The sequence below is a fragment of the Labrus bergylta genome, chromosome 11 (genome assembly GCF_963930695.1).
Source record: "Labrus bergylta chromosome 11, fLabBer1.1, whole genome shotgun sequence".
NCBI classification, from domain to species: domain Eukaryota; kingdom Metazoa; phylum Chordata; class Actinopteri; order Labriformes; family Labridae; genus Labrus; species Labrus bergylta.
In genome coordinates this window covers 1,658,807-1,684,927 of record NC_089205.1, presented here as the reverse complement: position 1 = coordinate 1,684,927, position 26,121 = coordinate 1,658,807, and the positions used below count along the sequence as shown (strand labels likewise).

At 40.9% G+C, this 26,121-nt stretch overlaps 1 protein-coding gene across 5 annotated transcripts in view; it reads right to left on the bottom strand.

The window, feature by feature from the left end:
- Nucleotides 1–26,121, bottom strand: part of b3gat1a (beta-1,3-glucuronyltransferase 1 (glucuronosyltransferase P) a) — a 76,889-nt gene that overhangs the window by 32,757 nt on the left and 18,011 nt on the right. For 4 of the 5 annotated variants that reach the window (XM_020649045.3, XM_020649044.3, XM_020649047.3 and 1 more), the window contains exon 2: nt 2,982–3,097. The exons of the other annotated variant lie outside the window; for it this stretch is intronic. The gene's annotated coding sequence lies outside the window, so the exon portion shown is untranslated. The remainder of the gene's footprint in view (nt 1–2,981; nt 3,098–26,121) is intronic. 5 annotated transcript variants of the gene reach the window in all.

The following is a 26,121-nucleotide window of genomic DNA, read 5'->3' as shown; positions in this document are numbered from 1 at the left end:
TGCCTAATGATATAGCCTCTGTGAGCTTTCTGCCTCGTCCTCTTATCTTTTTCTGTATCACACACACACACACACACACACACACACACACACTCACAGTTTCATCTCCCTTCCCGTCTTCTTATCCCAGTGTCTACCTCATCTTCCATCGCTCTCCCTCAATTACACTTTCTCCCTGCCTCTTTTTTATTAACTTCCATCTTCAGACCATCTCCAACCTCCCATTCCCCCCTCTTCCTCCATTCATCCTCTCTCTCTCTGGGGGCGGATGTGTCTCTGTGGCTCTCTGCAGATCTGGAAAGGACATCCTCTCAGTTTAATTCAAGTCAACCCTGGTCTCCTGGTGCTCCAAGACGCAGCATGTGTGACAGCTCTACAGAGACAGCCAGAAGGAACAGACAAGTCTCATCTGCATATACGTATAAGTGTGTGTGTGTGTGTGTGTGTGTGTGTGTGTGTGTGTGTGTGTGTGTGTGTGTGTGTGTGTGTGAGAGAGAGGGAGTGTGTTTCAGCCAGTCCTATTTGAACAGTTCCCTGCAGACTGAAAGAGTTAATGTCAACCTGGCAGAAATCATGGCCGTCTATAAATCTGTGATGAGAGGCTGCTTTGTTGACTAGCATGGTGCTAATTCAGCTCGTACCAATCAAAGGGATTGAGAATGAATTCTAAACGATGACATAACATATGCTATTGGCTCTAAGCTTGAAGGACGGACTGTAAATAAATCTATGATGGTGAAGATGTTATGGAGCTGTGCCTTTTCTTACATGTTGAAGCCACATATGGGCAAACAGTTCTTCTTGGCACCGACCTAAAGTGATGATTCCTCCAGTCATATCGCATGCAGGGATTTTGAATGCAATGTAACATAGTTGTTCTACATCTTAGCCTCATAAAACTACATTGAAGAAGGCATTTGCAAAGCTGCCCACAGAGATGAATCAATACGTGTTCCCCCATTGATTCAAAAACCTAATCCCAGCAAGAGTCAACGCTGTGTGGTCAGGGTACATTCAACCAGCTGACTGCCACAATGACAACATGTTCACAATAACAATCTAGCAGGCTGTTCATCCTTTTGTTTATCATTTTAGCATGCTTGTGTTTTATGACTGCTGATGGGAGCGTGTTTTAGATTATGTGATTTTTCACACTTAAATGTGATAGAAATCAAGTATAACACCCGAGTCCCACTGTCTGTGATGTTTTCAGAGTTTTCAGAGTCCTATCTTCAGTTTGTTTACATCGCCGGAACGGCCGTCTGACTCCTCCCCTCGAGTATAAAAGTTGTTTAATTGAGGGACTAGAGAAAAGAAGAATAACATACTGTACTCACTGATTAACTGTGTTTCTAGATCACGCTCATTTCAGGTAAATTTACATGCAGTGTGAAGATACGAGCATAATAAAGATCGCTAGCATTAGCATGCTAACACAACAATGCAGTGTGAGTTGTTTTGGTTTCATGCTGGTGCTCAAGTGCGACATTTACTGGATCAAAAAATCGCATATAAAGCCTTTAAGAATTGCATATGAAATAGAAGCATTGGTTAAGATGAAGTTTTGACCTGATGATGGCTGCAGATAAAAACCAATGGGCGACCATAGTCATTACGACTCATCGTTGTGAGACCTTGAAAATTAAACGTCTGACCAAATGTTTTTACCAATCCATCATGCACATGCTGCAATATTGAGCATAATGGGTGACTTAAAACACTCTTGGCAGACGTTCCAAAAGTCAAGGATTCTATTCGATTTGTATTTGATTGCGTACAAATGTTTTCTTCTTGTTCTGAACAACTTCAAGCTAAAATATTTCCAAATATATCCACTGGCTATCATAACTGTCTGTAACTTACTATATCTGTATCTATACTGACTTTTAACGAAAGTTGCATTTCAATTCTCTGATATGCTTTTAATCATATCCTGAGAGCAGGATCTCATGCTCCCCCCTCCACAGATTTTAGCCCGTTATCTACATATCAGAAGTTTAGTGTAACGTCTTGTACTGCTATAGAATAGTTGGTTGATCCTGCGGCCTCTCTCTGATAACCTACCTTATTTATCATTTTGTTTGTTCACACTGGGCAAAAAGCAATATAAGAGTACAAGGTTTGGGTTCTTTTCCCCGGCTTGCCAGTAATAAATCACAGAATTTTCTTGCGAGTGAGGAGAAAACAGCGTCTACAAGCAATTTTTACACTTTTTTTTTCCCTTTCCCCCTCCTCACTATCTCATCATTTGCTGCCTGCTCCTCCACACCTTTAGATTATTTCCTTGGCTTTGTCATCAGCAGCATTAGCTCTTACGCCCTCACACCCTCCTGTCTATGTCTTCTTCACCTCCCAACCCTCTCCCTCCTGCTCCTCTGTGCTACACCTACAAATATATATCAGCCACTAATCATTTCAGAAGCCAGGGGGATCATAGACAGCAGAGGTAAGTGGATCTGTCAGATCATTTGGCCCCTCTCCTCCACCTTAATTCCTAGACTGAATTTCCAGGTGAAAATGAAACATTGTGGTGAAGACAGAACTCTTTCTGTCTTCACCACAATGTTGAGACCTGACAGACAGTAAGAAATACTGTCACATGCATCTTCCTTTCTGCTTCAACCACGTCCTCTGATGCTTCAAAGACTTTTTAATAAATCCGGAATAAATAAGGCACTAGTGTGTTTTTCCACATGCTATGAGTGACAGTTGAAAAAAAGAATACAGAGCAAGACTGTCAAGGTCAGCTGGGCTGTCAGGCAGTTTACGCAGGGGTGAAAAACATCCTCATAAATTTGAAAAACAACTCTGGCTCCTCCTAACAAGGGAATCGAGATCTCGCATTCACTCTTTGATGAAATACTTTCTCTTATTTACCAAACCGTAAATACATCAAATGCTTGGGAATGGGGTCGCATAGCGGGGGTCAGATGTATGGAAATGTGTTCCTCCAACAACAATGAGAACAATGGGATACTCACTGCCTGTTTGCAGAGCGTGCAAGCCCCTCCTCCAGTGTGTTCCTCCTTTCCTCCTTCCCTCCTAGCGTCGGTATCGTTGGATTGCCACCTCAACTCTGAGTCTCACTTGATGCCGCCTGGAGAGAGGAGATGTGTGTGGTGGAAAAGGTGGTCAAACGCAGTGGAAGCTATATGGTCACCAGGTACATCCAAAACCCACACCCAACAGTCCCCCCCCCCCCGCCGTCCTCAGAGCCGTCCCCTGGAGAAACAAGAGCACGAGAGACATGAGGAAGAATGGGCCTCCTCTTCCTCACACAATGAGAGGCATTGACGGAAGGGAATAAGCATGGTGGCAGTTGGGAGGAGACGCAGCTACTGGGTAATCCTCAGTGCCTCGGTGACGGAATCTGTGTTTGCATCTGGAAAACTGTCATGTGTCTTTTCCTCTGAGGAGGTGCTGTTCCACACTGCTTGACAGCTAGAGCTCATTTTAAGGGGAACATCCCACTTGCAGCTGACTTCAGCTAAATATTTATTCTGGTGTTTCATATTTCTGATAACAGTATACCCTGTATTGATGAGAATATGGAAAACATATGTATTAATGTGTGTACATTATACATTTATTTCTCAAGCTCTCAGGGGGAAAAATGCCAGAACAGCAAAAAGTAAATGTCAATAAATACAAAATTATGCAAAAGCACACATCTAAACAGCAATTTGACAACTCAGCCCATCGGCTATTAATAACTCTCTGTCTCTTTTGCATGCTCTCAGGGGAACACAATTTCAAAATATCCATTTTGGAGGAATGACACAAACACACCAGCTGCACTTCTCACTCACTCCAGCACAATTCCTCTGCACGACTCCCTGAGCTACAGCTCTCCATTATTGATGAGACTTCCTCTGTCAGCCTCATCTTGCCACAGTGTTGGTTGTACACGCCTGTGGGCAGCCGCTGTGGTTATAGAGGGGGGGACAGGGACGGGGACCAGCTGAGGCCACAAGAATTTTTTTTTAGACAAGGGTCAGGCACATTAACAACCTATTAACAATGTGCAAAGAAGAGGGCACGCAGTGTCGCAGCTTTGTTATTGGCCTAATCTAAATTCAATAGGGTTGTCATAAGGGAAGAAAGTAATTATCTGAAAACCACGGGGGAAGCCCCGTCTGTAGATCCAGCTGACTCAAAGATAGTCCACTTGAGCCATGAGATTTAAAACATGCTCTGTGGTGCCAAATAACATCAACACAAGAGGAGAGCTGGGGACATGGATACAGAGCTAAGACGGGGGGGGGGGGGTGAATGAGCTGCAGGGTCTACTCCCCACTCCATACTATTACAAGCAAGCACTTTTCTTAGGTTGTTTTTCACAAGTCATTAACTTGTGTATCATGCAGTTTACTTCTTTTATACCATAAAAGGATGTAGTTCTTCAAACTTTTTTTCAGAACTCTCTACAAAGCAGGAAGCTGTTTTGGTAACACTTTACAGTAAGGTACACACATGTTGCATAGTTACTATAGGGAACAAATGAGGATCTATCATTATGTATCTCACTTTACTAAAGGGTAAACAAAAGAAGAACTCATGTTAAGGTAATGATTCAGTACTGAGTAACTACCCAGTATGATGCCACACGTTGTTCTCTGATAAATAATCATTAGTTACTCTATAATATGTGAAGAGGAGTTACTCACTGGACAACTAGTTAGTTCCTCATTCTTTCCACAGAAACTGTTCAAAATGTGTTTACCCTCTAATAAAGTAGTTCAATCTGAGATGACTTGTAATAAGCGATCCTAAATTTAATTGTATTAATGGACTTTAAGGAGCTTTCCAAACATAATCAATTATAGGATTTAAGAACAGTATATCTATTCGATAAATAAAGAACTAAAGTCACACAACATGGCTGAATAAGAGAATAGTAAAATGCTGAATGCCGTATAATTCAAAAGCAGCTAACCCAACATGGATATTTTTTGTTAAAGTTATTTTATGACAACTGAAGGGAGACAGGAAGTGTTGGGTGGGGGAGACATGTAGCAAAGGGCCGAGGTCGGATTCAAACCCATAGCCACTGCTACGAGGACTAAAGAATCTGTACATGGGGAACGTGACATAACCTCTATAGGTTATCGGCGCTCCCAAAATTGTAATTATTATTATTTTTTTACAGGGACATTGCATATTCATGAACATTTCGGTAAATATGCCAGAGTTAGCCAAAAGGCAAATTTTCATCTGTTGTCCCTGGCCAGATTTTATAAAAGGCTCCCTAAAAAAACAAATTCAAACATCGCTAAAAGCTACAAATGGAAATATCATGACAGTAATTAAGCAGACAGGTAAGCAGTCACAGAAGAAAATACATAAACCATGCAGGATACACATAAAGCAGCATTTGATTAATATATAAAATGTATATCATGCAGGACAGACATGGAGCATTGAGCAGACATAACAATGTACCAAAAAAAAAAAGTATTAGTAAAATAATAAATAAATAAAATAATAATAATAAAATATATTTTTTACATACTGTACAGAATATATCAAATTTATAATATTCAAACTAATCTAATGCAATTCATTACGACAATAAACATCACCCTATGTTACAAAACTTCAGCATCCTAAATGTATATATGTAGTCATTTTGAATCCTATTTCTCATTTCTTGAAGTGTCTATTAAGCAGGTATATTATTTCCCCCCCCAAAGTAATCCATTATTTTCTTATACTTGTGAGTCGTCTCCTCTACATGGTGTATTAGTGTAAATGTCCTCTGTGGGCCGACAGCTTCACACACAGACCCGCCCTCCTCCTTCATCACACTGGTTGTATTCTGCTCTGACATGATGGAGATTGAAAGGCCTGTTCAAACCTGCACCTCATGCATGGGAGGGAACAATACATCATTGTAACACCAACGCTTCCTCTTGTTGGTGTTCGACTGACAGCTGATTAGTGCTAGTGGGTCTCCTGCAGAGGCCCGAGTGGTGTTTACGTTACGTCACTACCAGCTCAGTCTGTAGGGACTTGGGTTGGGAATCAGAGGGTCGATGGTTCAAGTCCTGGCACTGACGAAATCCGGAAATTGGCCTGGTAGCTGGAGAGGTGCCAGTCCACTTCCTGAGCACTGCTGAGGTGCCCTTGAGCAAAGCACCTAGCCCCCCCACCAGCTCAGGAGCGCCCACTGTGGGCAGCCCCCTCACTCTGAGACCTCTCCATTAGTGCATGTCTATAGGATCCTGTTTGTGCATGTGTGTGCATGTGCATGTGTGTGTGTGTTGTGTGTGTCTATGTTTATGTAGCATGTTAACTAGACAGAGTGTAAAAACGAATTTCCCCTCGCGGGATCGCATGGCAGGTGCTTATATAGTAGTGATCACTATGGAGTATCATCCATCAGAAGTAACTAATGCCATTCATACACCACCAAAGCAGAGGAATCAATTCAATCCAAGGTCACATTGGACATGTTGCCCAGCTGGGGATCGAACCTTCGGGTTGAGAGGCGATGACTCCACCTACTGAGCCACAGCCACCCACAGTACTTAAAGAAATAGCTCACACACGTCATCTCAGACTGTGGATCTGCCAGGGGAGGCAGAGGATCTCAAGCTATTCCTCTTGCTCATCAGGGGTTAAAAGCTTGGAGATAAAACCGAGCTCTCACTCAAAATGTGCCATGCGTCGCTATGGTTACCGCTCTGAACACAATTTGCATGTTGATAGAAGTTGTGATGCACTGAGCAAAGGATAGCGATCGTGACTGATGGTGTTAAAGTCTTTTAAAAGTGAGAGTGAGATTGACACGTTTGTTAGGATATATAGTGAGATATTTATATCTCACTATCTACACCTCACTATCTACCTTGTTGTATTTGAAGCAGTCTGGTTGCCTAATTTACATAGCAACAAAAAACATGTATGACCTAAAACTGCTTGACAGGCACTACTGTTATACACATTCTTTATTTTGTTGTCAATGGATACTCAGAATACAAATGACGAAGTCTCATTTAGGAAAAAAATCTACTTGTTTATCTTCCATTGTTTAATTTGATATTATTTATTACAAAAATATTTCAGTAGGAAACATTTTTTTCCACAGCACTGCATCCCAGGCTGGGCTCTAATCTTCAATATCCTTGAACATAACCAAAACAAATCCAGCTTGTGTGATTTTTTTTGTTAAAAAACCGTAAAACCATTCAATAGATTGTTCCTGGTTTTAATGATTTTGATGGGGTTATTTTGATATCAATCAATCAATCAATCTTTATTTGTATAGCGCCAATTCATAACAAATGTTATCTCACTCGCTTTATATGTGATTTTCTGATCCAGTAGATCTCGCCCTTGAGCACCAGCATGAAACCAAAACAACTTGCAGTGTATTGTTGTGTTAGCATGCTAATGCTAGTGATCTTTATTATGCTCGTATCTTCACACTGCATGTAAATTTACCTGAAATGAGCGTGATCTAGAAACACAGTTAAGCAGTGAGTACAGTATGTTATTCTTCTTTTCTCTAGTCCCTCAATTAAACTACTTTTATACTCGAGGGGAGGAGTCAGCCGGCCGTCCGGGCAATGTAAACAAAGTGAAGATAGGACTCTGAAAACTCTGAAAACATCACAGACAGTGGGACTCGGGTGTTATACCCATTGTAGACAGTCATGACTCACAGAGTTATTTTCAGAGGATATACTTGATTTATATTACATTTAAGTGTGAAAAATAGCATATTAAGCCTTTAAGAATAAGGTAAAACACCTTACTGATTATTATGTTAAAAAGACCCAACATTAATCCATCATGAGCACACACTTAGCAAGGTTCCAGTGGCAAGAAAAAACATCCTTCCCAGAGGCAGAAATCTGTTAGGTCGATTCTTACACTTGAACAAGCTCCTAGAAAGTTACTGTTCTTAAGATTTAAGATTCTTACTCAGCAAGAGTTGAATATTTATTACCATCTACAATGCCCTCGAAAACTTCTATAGGTTTTTTTTTGTATTATTATCAGTATGACTTTTGGCTGTTGCCTTTGTTGATAGGACATCTGAAGACAGACACAGTGGTGGTTCTAGACCACTTTTACTGAGGGGGCCAAACTGGGGCCAGTTGTTTTGTCAGAGGGGAACATTAAACCGAGGTGAAAAATAGACAAAGATGATCGATTTAAAATATATATTATGCCAAATAATAACACACATCATAAAATACCATGATTTATATTTGTTTCAGTAACAGTATTAAATAGTAGATTGTGAGTCTGGCTGTTGAGTTAAATACTGTGTATGTTCAATCCTTTTGGAGGGGTGGCCACAGGGGGGACCAAGCTCAGTGTTACAGGGGCACTGGCCCCTGTTGGCCCCTGCCTAGAACAGCCCATGGAGAGACAGGAAAATGGTAAAAGAGAGTAAGGGGTCTGAGTGGAACCTCGGGCTGATGCAGTACGTACAGAGGTGCAGAGGCTAACGGCTCTATACCAACAAAGCTAAAGCGGCATCCCAAAAACTTTTGGAAGGTGCTAATGAAGTCACAGCACAGGCCCAAGAAGTGGAGAGTGTGACTACCAGGACAGGCGGCTCTGACACTTTCCAACAAACAGTTCTGTTGTGTTCTGCTGCGCGACAGGACACCAAACACTGAGACACTCGCAAATATGTGTGCGAGAGCGAGAGGCGAGCACAACACAGGCACACAATTTCACACACTTTTCAGACAAGCTCATGCTGTTAGGCAGGCTGTGTCGGCGCCATTATGAGCTGACCGCTGTTACCACGTCAGTCTGTGCATCTGACAGTGAAGGATGGAGGACAAAACATGAAGACTGTGGATTGGATGGAGGGAGCAAAGAGAGAGATGATGAACCAGACAGGGGTGTTGCTTGTATTGAGTGACTCTAAATGTGACCCAGCATATTAGAGATAGGGCTGCACTCTCTTTTCACACATAATGAAAACCTGCAGCACTCACAGGAACTGGTACTTTCTGCAGAGGTTGTTGTTGTGAAGGGAGAAAAAAAAAAAACCTGCTTCCAAAATAAACATGAGAGGCAGTAGTCACTGACTGCTGCACATTTTTTTTGATAAATGTTATAATTTTATGGAGTCTGTATGAATATGAAGAGCCCAGCAGGGACAAACCTTTCTCATTTTGCTTCCACTTGATGGAACCACCGGGAGTAACATGCAGGACAAAACTAGAAAACACAGACCTAGACTCACACATACACACACGCACACACACACACACACTATTAAAGTATATGGAATATATAGTACAATAGACTTACTGGCTCACTTGCCCAAGGCGTGAAAGGCAGCCACTGCACTATCGGCAGGGTGAATCACATGCTTTTTTTTTTTTCAGCAGAATTGGCTGCAGTAACTGCTTTTCATAAGAGTATCTTTGCAGGGTCAGACCTGTGCTACAATGCACTGCAGAAATTCTACTGAAATGCAGAATCCCATCACTAAACAGCTCCATTCATTTATAGATTTTACCCTGTGTTGGATTTTCTTCTCTTTCTTTCAGGGTATGTTTTCGGGCAAGTGGAAAATTCCCTGCTGAGAAAGAAAAAAAAACACACACACAACCTGTCCACTGTGTGCTGAATCTTTAATGCTGCCTCAGATAATGCCAGAGATAATGATGGCCCCTGACAGCCTTTTGAAGACATCTCCTTCTGAAGACATCTGTCATTTAAATGATTTTTTGCCAGGATTGATATGAAAGAGAATTCATCATGCCTTTGGATATTCCTCTATGATTAATTCAGGATTGTCAGTTGGTGAGTAAATGCCTCTTTATTCTCGTGTAAGTGGTCAATATTAATAATGCACATGCGGGTCTAAGTTCCGCATCCGTCTTGGCAAAGTTCAGCATAAAAGGTTTCATCAAGCTTGCACGCTTGTCACCACATTCCTTCTCTTTCACTCTGTGTCCCTCTCTCTCTCTTTTCCACTGTAAGCCGGCCGCTCCATCCTTTCTCTCTCTCTTTCTTTTTTTTTCTGATTCTGAAAGGCGCTGTGTGGCTCTGACGCCCGTTTGGATAGAAAGATGTGGCTCATCAGCAGTAATTGGAGGAGCTGTGGTGGTTGGGTTTCTCTGGGAGGCGGGCGGCGGCATGATCGATCCCATGGATGGTGGAGGTGGGCAGGCGGGCTTGACAGTGCCCCATCCCCCACAGCTCCTGACAGCTCAATGAAGGCCGAGCCACAGAGCACAGGTTGTCCTTTTACAAGAACAATCATCACACGTGCAGGTCACCCCCACAAACTCACAGCCACTCAGTCTAATCATAATTAGCCATTTAGTGGATTATCAGCTGGGTAGAAGCAGGTTGAATTTAATGTTAGCCTTTCATTATGCTCCCATTAAAGAAAAAAAGGAAATGTCAGCGGCTTAATAGCGATGATGACGTGATGTTATTATCTGCGAGGTGATTTATTTTCCAGCAATAATCTCACAACGTCCTCATACATTCTGTGGAGTATACAGTATAATTGCATGCTGTGTGCACTGACATTAAAACAGCACAAGATGTTGATGATTGATGCAGCAGAGACTTTACTCGAGCAGGATCATTTGCATACTTTTGAAGTTGTGACAATTCACAAAAAACTGGTGTCAATACTGCGCTGCGTTTTCTGTTTGTCCTTCTGTTTATGTTTTCCTCAAGACCAAAAGTACTGTTGCTGAGCTCAGCCTGACCATGGGTTGCCATGGAGACACACGGCAGCTGGAACTGATGGCATGTTAGAAAGCCTGGCACAGGTTAAGTCAAAAGAACTATTTTATTTGCGTGTGCTGTTGTCTTTATTCTTTCCCACGGACAGGTCTCATGTTACCTGTTTAATAAGAGAGACCGGCTGTCTCTGTACAGAATCAGCTGATGACTATAAGAATAAATACACAGTGGCTTTAATCAGAATCAGAATCAGGATCAGAATCAGAATCAGGGTTTATTGCCAAGTACATTTACACATACAAGGAATTTGACTTGGTGTATTGGTGCTAAACAATTAACAAGGAAATAAAGCAGAACTAGCAACAACTTAAATAATACAGAATAAGAAGATATTACAATATATAAAATAGAATTTAAAAATGTAAAATATAAAATATAAAAAACACAAAATGTACAAACGGTAAAATGTAGGAGCTGTTCAGTGGACTATGAGAAAAAAATCTTAATGTGTGTAGTAGCTCCAATACAATTGTTCAGTTCAGGCAAATCTGACGTCATTCCAGCAGTCCATCTGATAATGGACATAAATGTGCTAAATATCAATGAAGTGCTCCACCAGCTGCCCTTTCTTCAAAAATAGAAGACGTTGTTTCAGGGTTTCTGCTCTGTGGCCAATTACATCGCGGCTGCATCGATTCATGCGGCTCTGACAAACGCCAAAACTCCTCATGTTCTGGCTCAGAGCCAGGGCTATTAGACCTGCCCCGCTAAGGCTACAGCGATAATAAGCCATGCTGACTACTGCAATGAAAGACATCGAGCATTGCTATAGCCGGGGTTGTGAGATTTACTGAGGTCAGAATTCAATTTTTTTTCCTCCATATTGAGGATTATATTCAGGAAATGTGTAAATGCTATTTCCTAGTCCATCTGACAACTTCCAGGGCAAGATTCTGGTCTGGGAAAAATTACTAATCTTTAATCTATGCTTTTCTGAATTATGTAAAAGTAGTGGAAAATACTGATAAATCAAATTTTTTAACCCTCAATATGTGACGACAACAACACAGTCTCCAGAAATAAAGGGAATGATTGCATAGGGAATAGGGAATAATGTTATTTAACTTTGACCATGCTTACATAGACAACTACAATTATTATTTTTTTCCTCAAAATGAATGAAATATGCAAACATGAATTTGACGTCATCTATAATTCAAATAGACTTCAGGAGCAAGTGTAATGAAGGATATTTGATTAACCCAAACTTGCATTATCTTACCCCACTGGAAGCTAGCTTTCTATATTAATCTCAAATTAAATATGAATTCACTTGTTTAGATTTTGTCTAGCATTGTGCAATGCATTGCTCTGTGCATTGTGCAACGAGCAACACTCATCCTCCAGGAGTTCTGGAGATACTTTTGAAGAGCCTCCCCTTGACGCTGCGTGCTGATCCCCCTCAGGAAGAAGTTCTGATAGAGGCGGAGGACAGGAGAAGGTTGTGGCTTTACAGGCAATCCCCCTATATTATTACCTCTCTTCCCCCCTACCACACACACACGCACACACGCACGCACGCACGCACGCACGCACGCACACACGCACACACACACGCACACACACACGCACACACACACACACACACCATTTCTGGAATAAACTGATCCCTGTGAAGAATGTCCAGCCCTGAACCAGAGCTGCAGAGCTGCACAGGAATAACATTGTCAGCCTGAAGATGCCGCTGGGTGAAACAGCCAGAATCTCAGTTGGTCTCTGGGGTATAAATAGATGATAGCACCTAGCTGTGTCCTGTTTGAACTCAGCACTGCCCTGAAATACTGCTCCTCCTGTTTAAGCATGTATTATTGTTTTAGAAATGATTGCTTGAAATGAAAGGAATCACCCAATCACTGACATAAAAATCTATTTGTTTACAAAGTCTGGTTATAGCTCCTGTGCACTTCATAGCACTTTACCCTTGGAGTTGTCAATATGACGGGCCAGTGTTGATGCTTTGAGTACCATTACACTAATAGCGCACCCCGCTCCCAAAGTGAAGCAACCACCACCTTTCACCGGACGCCTTTCATCTTCAAAGCTGCAGTGTAACCTTGCAGGGTAATCTTCAGCTTCTGCAGAGGTTCAGTTGATCCAAAGAGAGATATTCCAGGAGAAGGGGGTTCATTTTGACTTCTGGCTAGTAGGTAACTGTTGTGGTTGGCAGCTTTGCCTCTCACATCATGCTGCCAGGCATTACAATGACAGAGTGGTTAAGGGTGACAGCGAGCGGCACAGAACACTTTGGAAGGGACATTTGGAGGTGATGACATGCTCTGGACTCGCTGTTCAGTCGCCTTTCTGTGATGAATGCTTATGAGCTGCTATTATCACAACTGTCAAGCCTCTATACTATTTAAAATATTTATCACTTTGTCTCACCTGGTTTGGCCTCTCACCGTATCATGCATTGATCTATGATTGAACAAAGATCCATGTTGCACCTATTGTTCATTCATGAGTGATTTTTCAAATTCGTGGCATTAACACTTGAGCTTACACTCAAATATCATGGATATGTTGTGCTTCATCTCTTTAGTTTAAAAGTTAAATGTCCTATGGATCATACATGGCAAACAGAAGTCTAAAGCTTTTGCTACAGCCTTGTGAAACCCTATATTTGATCGCATTTGTTATTTGAGCTAAATGCTAACATAAGCATGCTAACTAATTAGGAATGTCTCAATCCAGTGTTCTGGCCTGGTGACGTTTTTCATGGTAATAAACTGATTTCACAGTGAGTCATATCTAAGAAATAACAAGCTACCCTGTGAATGTGTTGCAGAATGCTGTTTGGAGTAAATTAGTGGATTAAATATCTGTTGGGGTCAGAGATACCCAAATATGTGATTTTTTTTTCTCTCGCAAGATAAAAAAAAAACAGAGCAAATTCCATGTTGAATGCATTGAAATTGAAACAATGCATAAAAAAGAATAGTAAATGGACTTGAGCTTATAACATGTTACATTCACACACTGATGGCAGAGGTTGCTATGTAAGTTTTCTATCAGTATTAACTCATCCCATTCATACACGTTCATCACTGACTTAGCAGTGGGAGCATTGTGAGGTTCAGTGTCTTGCCCAAGGACACTTCCACATGTGACTGCAGGGGGTCAAACCCTGACCTTCAGGTTCAGAGACGACCGAGTCTACCACCACAGTATAGCAAGCATGGCTGGAAATAAAGTATTGACCCACTGATTCCAGTTTATCTTAGCTGATACCAGATAACATTTTATTTAATACTAAACATCACTTGAATTCACACATAAAATTGCCTTACTATCCTAGCAAGATCACAACTGCAAAGTTGCCCTTAAAAAAGAGCACAGGTTGATTGTCCTGACATTACTGTGGAGAAATTCCAATAATGTTGACTAAAAATCTTTCTCAGATTTGTTAATGTCCCTGACTTTTCAATGTGCAGCCTGTGTATAAGCTGCATGAATGCCTTTTACATAAGAGCCATATTACCTACAATTGCTCCCTGACAGTTTGAACATGACTGTAGCACCCAGTGCAGTCAAGCAAACATTAAGAAAACCCCTCTTACATGCTCTAACAATTTAGTCCTTGTGAGCTGCAATTATACTTTGCTCCCTGAGGTGCTCCCCTTGACACCCTAAAAAGGTAATATGCCTTCTGCCTTAAAAACACAATCACATGCTTCATACTGCTAGCATGCATAATTACAAGGGCGGGGGGACATTGAAGGGCTCCTCTATCCATAAAAGTGGGGGCTTAGATAATCTTAGTGAGTGGGGAGGCATTAGGAAGAGCGCGGTCGTCCTTGTTGGATCAGTGCTATATCGCATAGCGTGGACTACCTGCCACCTTTGGATAAAGATGTGGTTAACAGTTCCCTCACAGCGTCGTCTGACAGGCAGCTGTGTGAGCCACACGATGACTCCTACACCGGGTTTAAAAATAACAATGAGCTTTATGCAACACTCAGCTGCAACAAGAGTGAAGATGTTTAGTTTACTACACATTTAAGACAGTACAAGAACATCTATCCATCTCTCTCTCTCCATCTATCCCTCTCTCCCTCTCTCTCTGTATCTATCTCTCTCTCTCTATCTATCTATCTATCTATCTATCTATCTCTCCATCCCTCTAAGTTTTAAGGCAGAAGTCGTACTTGTGACACGACCTGCATGAGCGGACAACATTTTTCTTGCAGGATGAATCCCAACTGACAGGTCGGATCAGAACAGAGACAGATGACGAGGCGTCGTCCCTCGTCTGTCGTCAGCAGGCCTGACAGAACACTGTCTGCTTCACTCAGTGCTCTTTCTGGCACTGCTTCACATTCAATCAGGTAATTTCTGACTTCCAAAAATACTAATACGTGATGCCTCCTCCAGAGTAACGACAACAGAGGGCGGTTGCTGGTGACTGCAGACTACAGGTTTTATAAGTTAAGGTTGCTGAGAACAACTACAGCATCTAATGTTGATAGAGTCAGCCCGGTCCCTTTGCCACAGAAGACATTTCCATCCACTGACTGAGGAGCAGAGAAAACATCATACTCTGCAGAAAAACTATGCGGTTAAATCTTTGCTGATAGATCTGAAGGCGCAGTACCAGTTTGTTTATTTGCCCGCTGGGGAAGGCTGTGTCTCCCCCCCCAAACTTTTAAAATGCAGAGTCAAGCACTTTCGATGTTCCCCGCAGGCACTATTCGATTAAAATCTTTAGAAAGAAGTCTTATACAAACATCTCAAATTGATTATTTTATTTCATAATGAGGCTTCTTGTTCCTCAATGTTATCTTTAAACAAACCCCAAAATATGCCCTGTGGTGACTGTTGAAGGATCTGCTAATTGATTTGATACACTCCTGGGACTGCCAGTCTAAAGCTTTGCCCTTGGCATACACATAAAGGTTTCTGACAGATGGGATATCTCTGGATTGCGAGCCATTACAGCCAGGCTCAGAGTGATCAAACCCAGGACCCAAACTCTTATTTGGGCCAGAAAATGCTTTTTCTCAAGTCAGTGTCTTGAAGACTACGACTCTGTATGTGTTTCTGTGTTGCCTCCACTTAATTGCTGCAGAGCTGCAATATCCAGTCCACAGGAAGAAACTGCTTCCGTCTCACTTGCAGAATGGATTCCCTGCTATGAAAATGTTCCTCATTGTAATAGCTAGTATTTGGTGAGACAGTCGCTCTAATGAAGGGAAAGGATTTACCGACAAAGCAGACCACATTACAAACATTGGAGGTTGAAGTTTGGTCTAATTGCTGACTTGGATGAAAAAGCAGAGCTTACTGGATGAATTTCAAAGGCTAGAGAATCTATTTGCAAACTGTCCATTAGAAAAGATAAATCCTCTGATCTGCATATTTCACAGAACACATTAATAGCAGGAGAGATTCACATTTTGATTATCATGTTGAATCCAATTACCTCGTGCACTGTGACTTTAAAAATAGTTTTCAGTCACTTAGCTTCGTCTGAATCCATCTGGATAACTTGGCACATGTCTAATGCATGCAAACAACACATTAATGTTTACATTCTGTGTGTTAAACCATGTGGTGTTAATGTAGACACAGGTGTGTAGTGGTAAGTGGTTAAGGGTTGTAGGAGTCACCTCTATTTGGGAACTGACCTGTCACACTGGGACTTCATGTTCACAGAGGCTCCCTGTGGACACTCAGCCATGCGTAACACTCGCTCAAGGCGGAAAAAAAAAAAAAAAAAAAGAGGAAAAAAGCGGCTTTATAAAGTGACTGATATGGATGTACTGCTGCGGTGGGTGTGAGACCCAGAATTCTCCACAGTGTTACCATAGAAGTAACTGGCCTCAGTGTGAGTGACTGACATTGAGTTGGAGGGCACGGGGGTCCAGAGCTTCCTCTTTTATCTGATCTCAGAGGGGAGGATGTGCTGTACGGCCTGCATTTACAATATTTTTGTGGCTGTAGCACACATTCATCCAACAATTCAGCAGAAATATCTTTGGATTTGCACTATCCCAAATATAACAGGAACTGCTTCCCTTATTACAGACATGCTAAGCCGGGGAAACATACACTTTGTTTATTTCTCATGAAAAGGTTTCTGTCTGAGAAAATCTATTTTTTCAAAGGGTTTTTGGAAAATGCTTTGCTTTGAAAATTTCACTTGAAAATTTGAAATGAACTGACATGCTGGGACTGAAAGAGAGTGTATGTTAGTTTTGATTCCAAATCTTTCTTTAAGTGAAAATTAAAGGCAGCACAAAAGCCATGAATATTTAGTAAAGACTTGAGATGAGAGGAATAAAAGTGAAAAGATCTGTATACAAAATATGACATGTTTTAGGTAAATCTAAAATCCAATTTTATCTGAAGCACAACCCGGCACACAGACACTCTCCTCACTCCTATATGTGTTACTGCATTGATTGTCTACAGCTAGAGTCTTGCTTTATGTTTAGTTTGACCACAATAAAAAAAAACATCTTATTAATTGTTTTTAAAAAAGCTAACAACTGCCAGGAGTTTATTTTATCTTAGCTGCACATTAGCATGATTGCAGCATTGTTCTGTTCGTTTCTTTCAGATTCCAGTTATTGCTTTCATTATCTCTCCTATTTATTCTATCAAATTTTATTTTGTGTTTTTTGTATATGTTGTCATCCCCTGTAAACTGTTTCTTTGATTCATTGTACAGCACTTTGGTCAGCTGCTGCTGTTTTTAAATTTGCTTTATAAATAAATGTGACTTGACTGATAAATAAAAATACAACAGAATTAATCACTGACTTAAACTGTAAAACATACTAAACTGATACGTGGCAGCTGGGGCTCAGTGGTAGATAATCTCCAGAGCCTTTGACCCTTGGCTCCTGTAACCACATGTCAAAGTGCCCTTGAGCAATACACTGAGCACCACATTGCTCCTGAGTGGCATAGCCAGTGGTGTGTGAATGTTCTATGGAAGGGGAAATACTGATGGGCACTTGGATCTGCCATCAGTGTGTGAATGTGGTGTGAATGGGTGAATGTGACAAAAAGTAGAGATGCACCGATACTGATTCAGATCATTTTTAACCATAACGATTATGACGAGATGATTTGTAGGCATTTCTTACAGTTTAGTCTGAATGTCTTCAAAGTGAGACTGTGCGAGCTGAGAATATTTAAAGTGCCCAATGATCGTTCTTAAATCGGTGATGTGGATTAGTGCTGTGAGTTTGATATCTGATCTGTAAGTTACATCAATATCCGACCTGATAGCGATATTGGATCAGATTCTACAATTCACTTAGGAGACGCTTTTATCCAAAGCGACGTACATCAGAGAGTAAGTACAACACAAGCAAGGATCTAGAAAAAAGGGAACAATGTCAGTACGAGCAAACGATCAGCTTTGAGTCTGATTGGACACACAGGTGCTGACAGGAAGTGACCAGAGGCAAAGCACAACATTGATGGCAGTTCTTGAGAGCTCTAATCAGTATAGAAACCATCTTATAAGTCGTTGTTATCAAACAAAAACCATCGTCATTACCATCATCATCATCATCAATAATATGGAGACCATCATCATTAAGTTAGTAGATATTCATGAAAGAGCTGGCTCTTTAGCTTTTTCTTAAAGGTGCAGAGGGACTCTGCAGATCACATGGAGTTTGGAAGTTCATTCCACCACCGGGGGGTGACAGAGGAGAAGAGTCTATTCAGAGACTTAGGACCCTGTTGTGAAGGTTGGATCAGACGCCTTTCGTTGGTAGAGCGTAGAGGGTGGTGATCTGTTACATCTAAATGCAGCTTTGAGCAGTCTTGAAGATTAGACAATTGCTATTCAAAGTCCAAGTGTGTTTCCCATACATTTCCATACTACAATCTTTATAAGTGTATGTGTATAGGACCCAAAGGGGAGGGGCTTTAAGTTCACTGAGAAACCACGATGGTCACAGAGGTTGTATAATGGTTATACAGTGCAACACAAATATAAAATTGCAGTTTCTCAATAATCAAACAAAAAGCCCAGAAATGGATTTAATTAAGCTTAACAAATTTCTCAAATCCAATAATATTTCCATATGACGCAACACTGCTCTGAGCAGTGAGCATAGAGAGCAATTAAAACCCTCTGCCTTGGTAAACAAAGCTAAACTTGCAGCGAAAGCAATATATCTGCTGTGATTATTTACCACCCTGAGCACTCAGCAAAAATCAATAACACGTGCAAACATAAAACCAACATGATTTGTAATCAGACTTCATAAAAACAAACGTAACTACAGTTAGACACATCACGGAGTCACCGGTTATAAGAATTATCTGAGGATGTTCAAGAGTTTTATGGATTCCTTTGCATTTAGGGCATGGATGGTTTAAGCTGAAATGAAAGTCAGAGTCAAAGTCAGTTCATAATCAAGCCAACACAAAGAGTGTGTGTGTGAGAGAGAGAGAGAGAGAGAGAGAGAGAGAGAGAGAGAGAGAGAGAGAGAGTGTGTTCCTCTCTAGATGTGGAAGTGGAGAAACTGACGGGCTTTATCCTTCAACTTAAAATTTGAACAGGGATTTTTACAGTTTTAATATTGACACTGGAAATGAGGACTTTGAAATGCCAGAAGGGCGCTTATTGTGTCAAAATAAACAACTAAGTCACACCACTAGCAACTTTAATGTCATTGATTGGATTTTAAACGTGTTGTTTTGCAGGTTCTAATGTGTTCTTATAACACATTAGAACCTATTGAAGGGTTACATGGATTACCCAGCTACTCTTATTCTCTGTCATCTTCAGACATACATTCTTTGGGCTCAGCCAAAAAACGACAACTATTGACTTAACAACTTAATGACACATGATACATTTGCTTCTTATATAGTTATAAGCTTATTTTCTGAAACCTGAGCCATCTGTTTGCTCAACACAGCCAGTGATGTAATGGTGACTGGAAATGTGATAGCTTGATTTGACACCTCAAATTAATGAATGCAGCTTTCAGATAACAACACCTTTGAGATCAACAACACAAATATAAGATAGACTGGCTTCAAGAGTCTTAGAATTAAAGGAGGAGAGCAATAACTGTCAAGGTGCCATCATCTAGCTTACAGGAGGAGCTGCACAGATAAACAGCAATCTACAGTATCATTCTCAGCTAAGGAATCCTTAATGTTTAATCTTTAAATGTAAAAAAAAAAAGTTGTGAAAACAATAATCAGAGGTTCCTTTCCGTAGGTGTAAAAATAGCTGAGAGGAAGAGAAATAAACAGGCTCTGCCCTCTCATCCGTCACAGCCAAGGTGCCCTTGAATATGATATGATAGCCAAAGTGATAACAAAGTGAAGTGCAGCTTTATTGCTGTTCTGTTCTGTCTCTCAGAACAAAGCCTAATCCAGATAGTGACAGACCAACAAGAATCATAGTATGTAGTTTTCAGTAAAAATGATATCCTCTCTCTGACAGCAACTATGAGCCTCGCTCATAGGCTTGTCCCCACATACAGGACAACTGAAACAAACATTACACAATTCAGTCTGTAGCATCTCATACTGCCTGAGTCCACATGGTGGAAAGATTGTCATGGTCATGCTTATACTTTAGCTCTGCTAAACGAACTTGAGCTTATATACAGTAAAGCTTTTCTTATGACTACTCAAAGTGTTTTTACACCGCATGTCACACCTACCCATTCACACACTGATGGCAGAGGCTTCAGGTTGTCTCTGTGTTTTCTGGTTTAACATTTCTAGAACTTACTTCTTTCAAGATATGAAGTTGACTGAATAATTAATTAACTTATACAGTTAAAGTTAATTTCTTCCTGTAACAGGAAGTGGTGCCCCTTTCTGAATCCGAGGTTAAATAAAGATATAATATCTTGATAAATGAATTACGCTGCACTCCTATGAAAAGTGACCATCAGAAGTAACTAATCTCATTCATACACACACAACCGACAAAGCAGTGAAAGCAACTTGGGGTTAAGTGGCTTGCCCAAGGACACATCAGACCCCTGACCTTCTGGTTGAGAGACAACAGACCCAACCAACCAGAGCCACGGCCGCCCCATGATACTTTTCCTTTCACTAGGAAGCACTTCACTCTGATTTCTGGGAACAGCCACAGTTGTCAGGCAGTAAAGAAAGCCATATAAAGTTTATTTATAAGCTCCGAAGTTGCTGCATAAATGTTGAGAATAGACTGTTTTATTGGTTTGAATAGCTAATTCAGTACAACACGCTGTCTACTGAGGACACAAAAACTAATACACAGGAAGTTATTTCACTTTTGAGTGAAAGTTCTAAATTGGTCACACTGCAGTTCACATCTGCTTCTGCTCATATAAAAACAAATAATTGATGAATTGAGATGTTAAGAAACCCCCATCTATTTTCAGAGGAATTTTGAGAGCTTTAAAAGGGGCCGAGCATAATTTCTGTTTCTCGGCCAAGACCTTCAAGTTAATGTCTTTTTCCTCACCAACATACACTCTCTCCTTTTCCACAGGCTTTAACAATATGCATTGAAGCCTCAAGTTGATATGGGGCTTCAAATAGAATCACTTTCCCCTGCTGCCTGCAAATGCAAAATGTGATTTATGCCAGCTCAAGTCTCCACAGCCTCCTTCAGCCGCATCTGTCTCATTCTCACTGCACACTTTTAAGTACCAATTTGGGGCCTTATTGAACCGAGCTTTAAGTCCAAAGACCAATTTGTCATGCGATTTATAGCTCAAGACAAAAAGCTCAGAGACATTTTATGAAAGCTGAGCTTAATAAGCAGACAGGGGAGAAGACATGGATCAAATCAAAGTGGTCTCTGTCCTTTTTGATCAAGCTGGAACTTCTTCTCCAACCTTTCTCACCCCCAGTAGGAGCTTCAGTCTTCATGTGCCACCAAACCCTGAGAGGTTGTCTGGTTTTGATGAATGGAGCAAGGGCTTCTGTCCTTTCATTGCCATCCATCTTTTTTTGTTTTCCTTTGAATGTACAGCGTTTAAGACTTAGCACTTTTGCTAGGAAGCCTCAGAAACTGTGGTTCGAAACTGACCAGAATTTAAGATTCAGGTTTGGTTCGAGCTACATTTATTTAGAGTATGGCATAAAGCTGCAATATAGTTTTGTGAGTATAAGTGTGTTGTGATTGATTGCTATATAACTATTATTGACTTGACTTGTGTAAACTGAGTTTGTAATCTTACATGAACACACATTGAGATCTCTCTTATTCCACAAACACAGTTGTGCTGGGCCTCATAGCAAGAAGGTACAAGCTTTGAATCCCCATTGGAGAGGGCCTTTCTTTTTTATATATACAGTATACAGTATACTGCAGGGGTGCCCAAACAGTCGATCGCGATCGACAGGTAGATCGCTGACTGATTTTCAGTCGATCGCGAGATGTTTAGTCAATATAAAATACAATTGTAAAACAGAAAAGTGATTTCAATTTCAACTCATTGCAGTTTTTCCCACACACGATACCTGTGTGGGGAGCCCAAGTATACTTCCGACCTGTTTGTATTTAATTTTTCATTTATTCATGAAAATGCTGTGTGCATGAGAGAGCGAGCGAGAGAGCGAGCGGGGGAGCGAGAGAGAGAGAGCGTGAACACACGTGATCCGGTCAAACGGTCGGTTGGACTTTACTCCGTTCACTCTCACCGTGTCTGCAGCTAATTTAACAAAAGCAACATCATCTCACAGCAGCCTGCTGTAGTCTGTGAACATCTCCACACAGATTAAAGTTGTTTGTTGTAAACTAAATTAAGGGAAAAACATATGTGATATAAATACAAACGTAATATTAAAATGTAGCCTACCCTAAAATAAGAGTTTAAAAAAAGTATGTCGATATTGCATTATTTTTTACAGAACTCTCATTTATTATTTTCTGTTTGTTGTTTGAGTATTAAATGCGTTTGTAGGCTGTTGGTAAAGGCTATGGCTCACAATGTGGACTGGTAGATCTCTGCAGACTGGTAACTTTAAAAGTAGATCTTGGTTCAAAAAAGGTTGGGCACCCCTGGTATACTGTATATGTATATTTGGGGCTTTTGCCTTTCTTTGATGAAAGTGGATAGAGTAGGAAATCAGGAGACATGGTGGGGAATGACATGCGTAAAGTGGTTGCAGGTCTGACTTGAAGTCGGGTAGCAACCTAACCAATCTAACCTCGGCCATCAGTGCCACAGTCAGGACCTTTCTGAGTGGAGTTTGCATGTTCTCCCTTTGCAATCCTTCCAACAGTCCAAATACATGCTCGTTAGTTTAATTGAAGACTCTAAAATTGCTTGTTGGTGTGCATGTGAGTGTGCATGGTTGTTTGTCTCTGTATGTTAGGCCTGTGATTGACTGCTGATCAGTACAAGGTGTACCCCACCTTCACCCACTTAAAGCTGGGATCAACTCCAGTCCCCCCATGACCCTGAACTGTACAAGCGTTACAGATAATGGTCCAGTGGTCTTGTACATTGTGGTTACAAAAATCTTCATTTCCATTGCTTTCTTCTTCTCGTGCACTAATCACTTCAGCCCAGAATATGTAATTATCAGTGCTTTAATGTTTATATGTCAATGTGTTTGTCTGGAAAAAGCTAAATATAGGCTGTACTGACCTATGTCACTGATGACCCATCCTTCAGTGAAAGGTGTAAAAAGAGTGAAAAGAGTGCTTTCAATTTAGAAAAAAAAGTCGCCCAGATGTGTATTTGCAGCTGCAAGCGGTTGCATAATTCCCAACACATCAGGAGTGTGTTCTCTCAGGAACAGAGGAGCACAAATGAGGCTATCATTTGTGCTCCGGTCGTGACGCTGAGAGTCACAGCTAATGTGGCTTGAGCCTCACACCTTTGGGAAATTAATTTCCAGTAAATGCAATTTGGATTAATGCATCATAATATATAGACCACTTGGCAATCCCTAAAAATAAAAAAATAAGGGAGAGAAAATTGTATTAATTTTTCTGAGCTTGTTATTTTGAAACTTCTGACAAAGAGGATTACTGTGGATGGCACTTCAATTTCAAGTTGACATGCATAAGCTTCCTTTTGGATTTCATGACTACACAATTAGCTATAAATTCTTAAACAAATTGCCACTTTTCCCCAGATGGGAACAGATCAAACTGTTGCCTCTATCTCCCAGATGAGACTGTTGAATGTGCATGACATTGAATTAACCTCCCACATACCAGCAGAAGCTCATCTAGAGATAAGGTTAGTATTAGGACAGGCTCTCTACCTTTGCTCCTATCTCTCTGTATCTGCCCCTCTTCCCTCTATGTCTTCCCCATCCCATTTCCCCCCCAGTTCAATTAACAGTAATAGAGTCTGAGCGTCTATGGCTATTGGCTCTTGTCTATTCGTCCTGACAGACCATCCCATGCTTCACCTTCGCCGCCTTAACACCAGACTATGTTGCAATTACATCATGGCTCACTGGTATCAGGTGATGTCAAGGTGATACCATGTGAGAAAACACCTGCATGTTCACAATGACCTCCAACCAGAAGGGCCGCAAGCAGGGCTTTACAGCTGACACTGTGTCTTGAATCAACCTCAGTGCCCTCAGGCAGAACGGGGGCTCCTACAGGGGAGTTTAGGCTGGATAGAGATGTAGGTTTGTGCTCCAGGAATATCTTCTTAAGAGTCTGGTCGTCTTCATGCATGGCTTCTCTTAACCTTTATGACGTTACCTTTTGCAAATGGATTTGAGTAGCAACATTTTCTGTCATAATTAGGCTGAGAGAAAAACTCAGCATTTGTATCTCTGTAGGCTACATGCTGTATGTGTGCAAATCCAAGCGAAAAGTAAAATGTTCAGTGAGTCTTTGTTCTTCCTTTCTACCAACAGGGAGTTGTGTTAAAAGGGATATCCCCTCCTGCCATGTTGGGACTCAGTAACTACTGGCAGAATAATCACAGTTTTCAAGGTTTGTTAGTTTTTATTGTTCATAACGATGCAGGCTCACATTTCACTGCCTACTTTAGTTTTCTGTTTAGAATTGTTTTCATCAATTTTATGTAAACATAGTGATTTACCATTGCACCGTAATGAAATGAGCAAGAATGTGATCACACTGACTAGAAACAAGCTCAGATAGAGATATAAGCAAACAATGTGTCATTAAAACTGCTTGTAAAAGAATGAATTCTGAGGTTTCACCAAGGGGTAACCTCTGGATTGGAAAAATGAAGCCATTGTGGAAGTGCAAAACAAAAATGCAGTTCCTTGAGTGTCCGCTTGAGGTCCTAGAGACCAGGAAGTCACATACACACAGCCTGTTTCTATAGCAGAAATTAACATGATTACAGCCTGTTAAAAAAAAAAAAACGATACAGGCCGGGCACGACTTAACAGATAGTCCAGAGGCTTGAAAACTTGCCTCAGCTCCGGCTCTTAGCCTGTTATTAGGTTGACTGAAAGTTAGCTTAAGGTAGCATTTCCAGCATGGAACGCTGGAATTCCAAAGCCCCCTGGAGTTACAAATGTGTGACATCACTCATTCTGTCCATTAATATCGACAGTCTAAGGGTTTCACTAAAGGATCACAAAATCTCTGTCTTTTGAACAGTCATTCCAGTATTTGAATCCAATTTTAAAATCTAAAAACATTGGAGAAACATAACATTTTAGAAACAAATTGAAGCTTTTATTTTTGTCTTTTTTTTTTAGCTCAGCTACAATTTTGCTGAAAAATAATCTGTGGTACCCCTGACATCTCAATTATACTGACTTCTCTGTCTTTTATGCATAAGGAACAGTGTGAATTGGATTTTAGTGATTGCAGGCTTACCATAGCAGAATTCTTTGTTGCTTCTCCCAGTGATGACAGGTTGTCGCTTACAATGGCCCAGTAGTGTTGTACTCATCTAATACTGTCAATCAATACGGCTGAATGTTTCATAGGAACGGTCACAGGGGCACTTCTGTCTTTATTTCTGCTTAGAAAAAAAAGATATTGGAGCTTCTCATCAAGATTTCAAGCCGGCCTGCTGCTATACGATTGGTTTATTCAAAGTTATGTGGGGAAGTCAGATGGGCCTCAGTTTCATGACACTATCAAACAAGGTTTGCACTCACAGCAGCAAATAAATACATCCTTGTACAGCCACATTTATAAGAGCAGGTGTAACCCATATTAAGAACTAGCCAGGTCCATTAATTTTCAATCATCTTATAAAACTGCATGTTCAAAGTGATTGTGATATACATGTCAGCCTCGTATAAGGTAACATTCATAATAAAAGATAAAGTCAACGTGTGTGCCCGCCTTAAAAGCATTATGAGGATGATTGGTGCAGCTGTGGCTCAGTCGATCGTCTCTCAACAAGAAGGTTGGGGGTTCAATCCCCAGCTCCTGCAGTCACATGTTGAAGTGTCCTTGGACAAGACCCTGAACCCTGAATTGCTCCCACT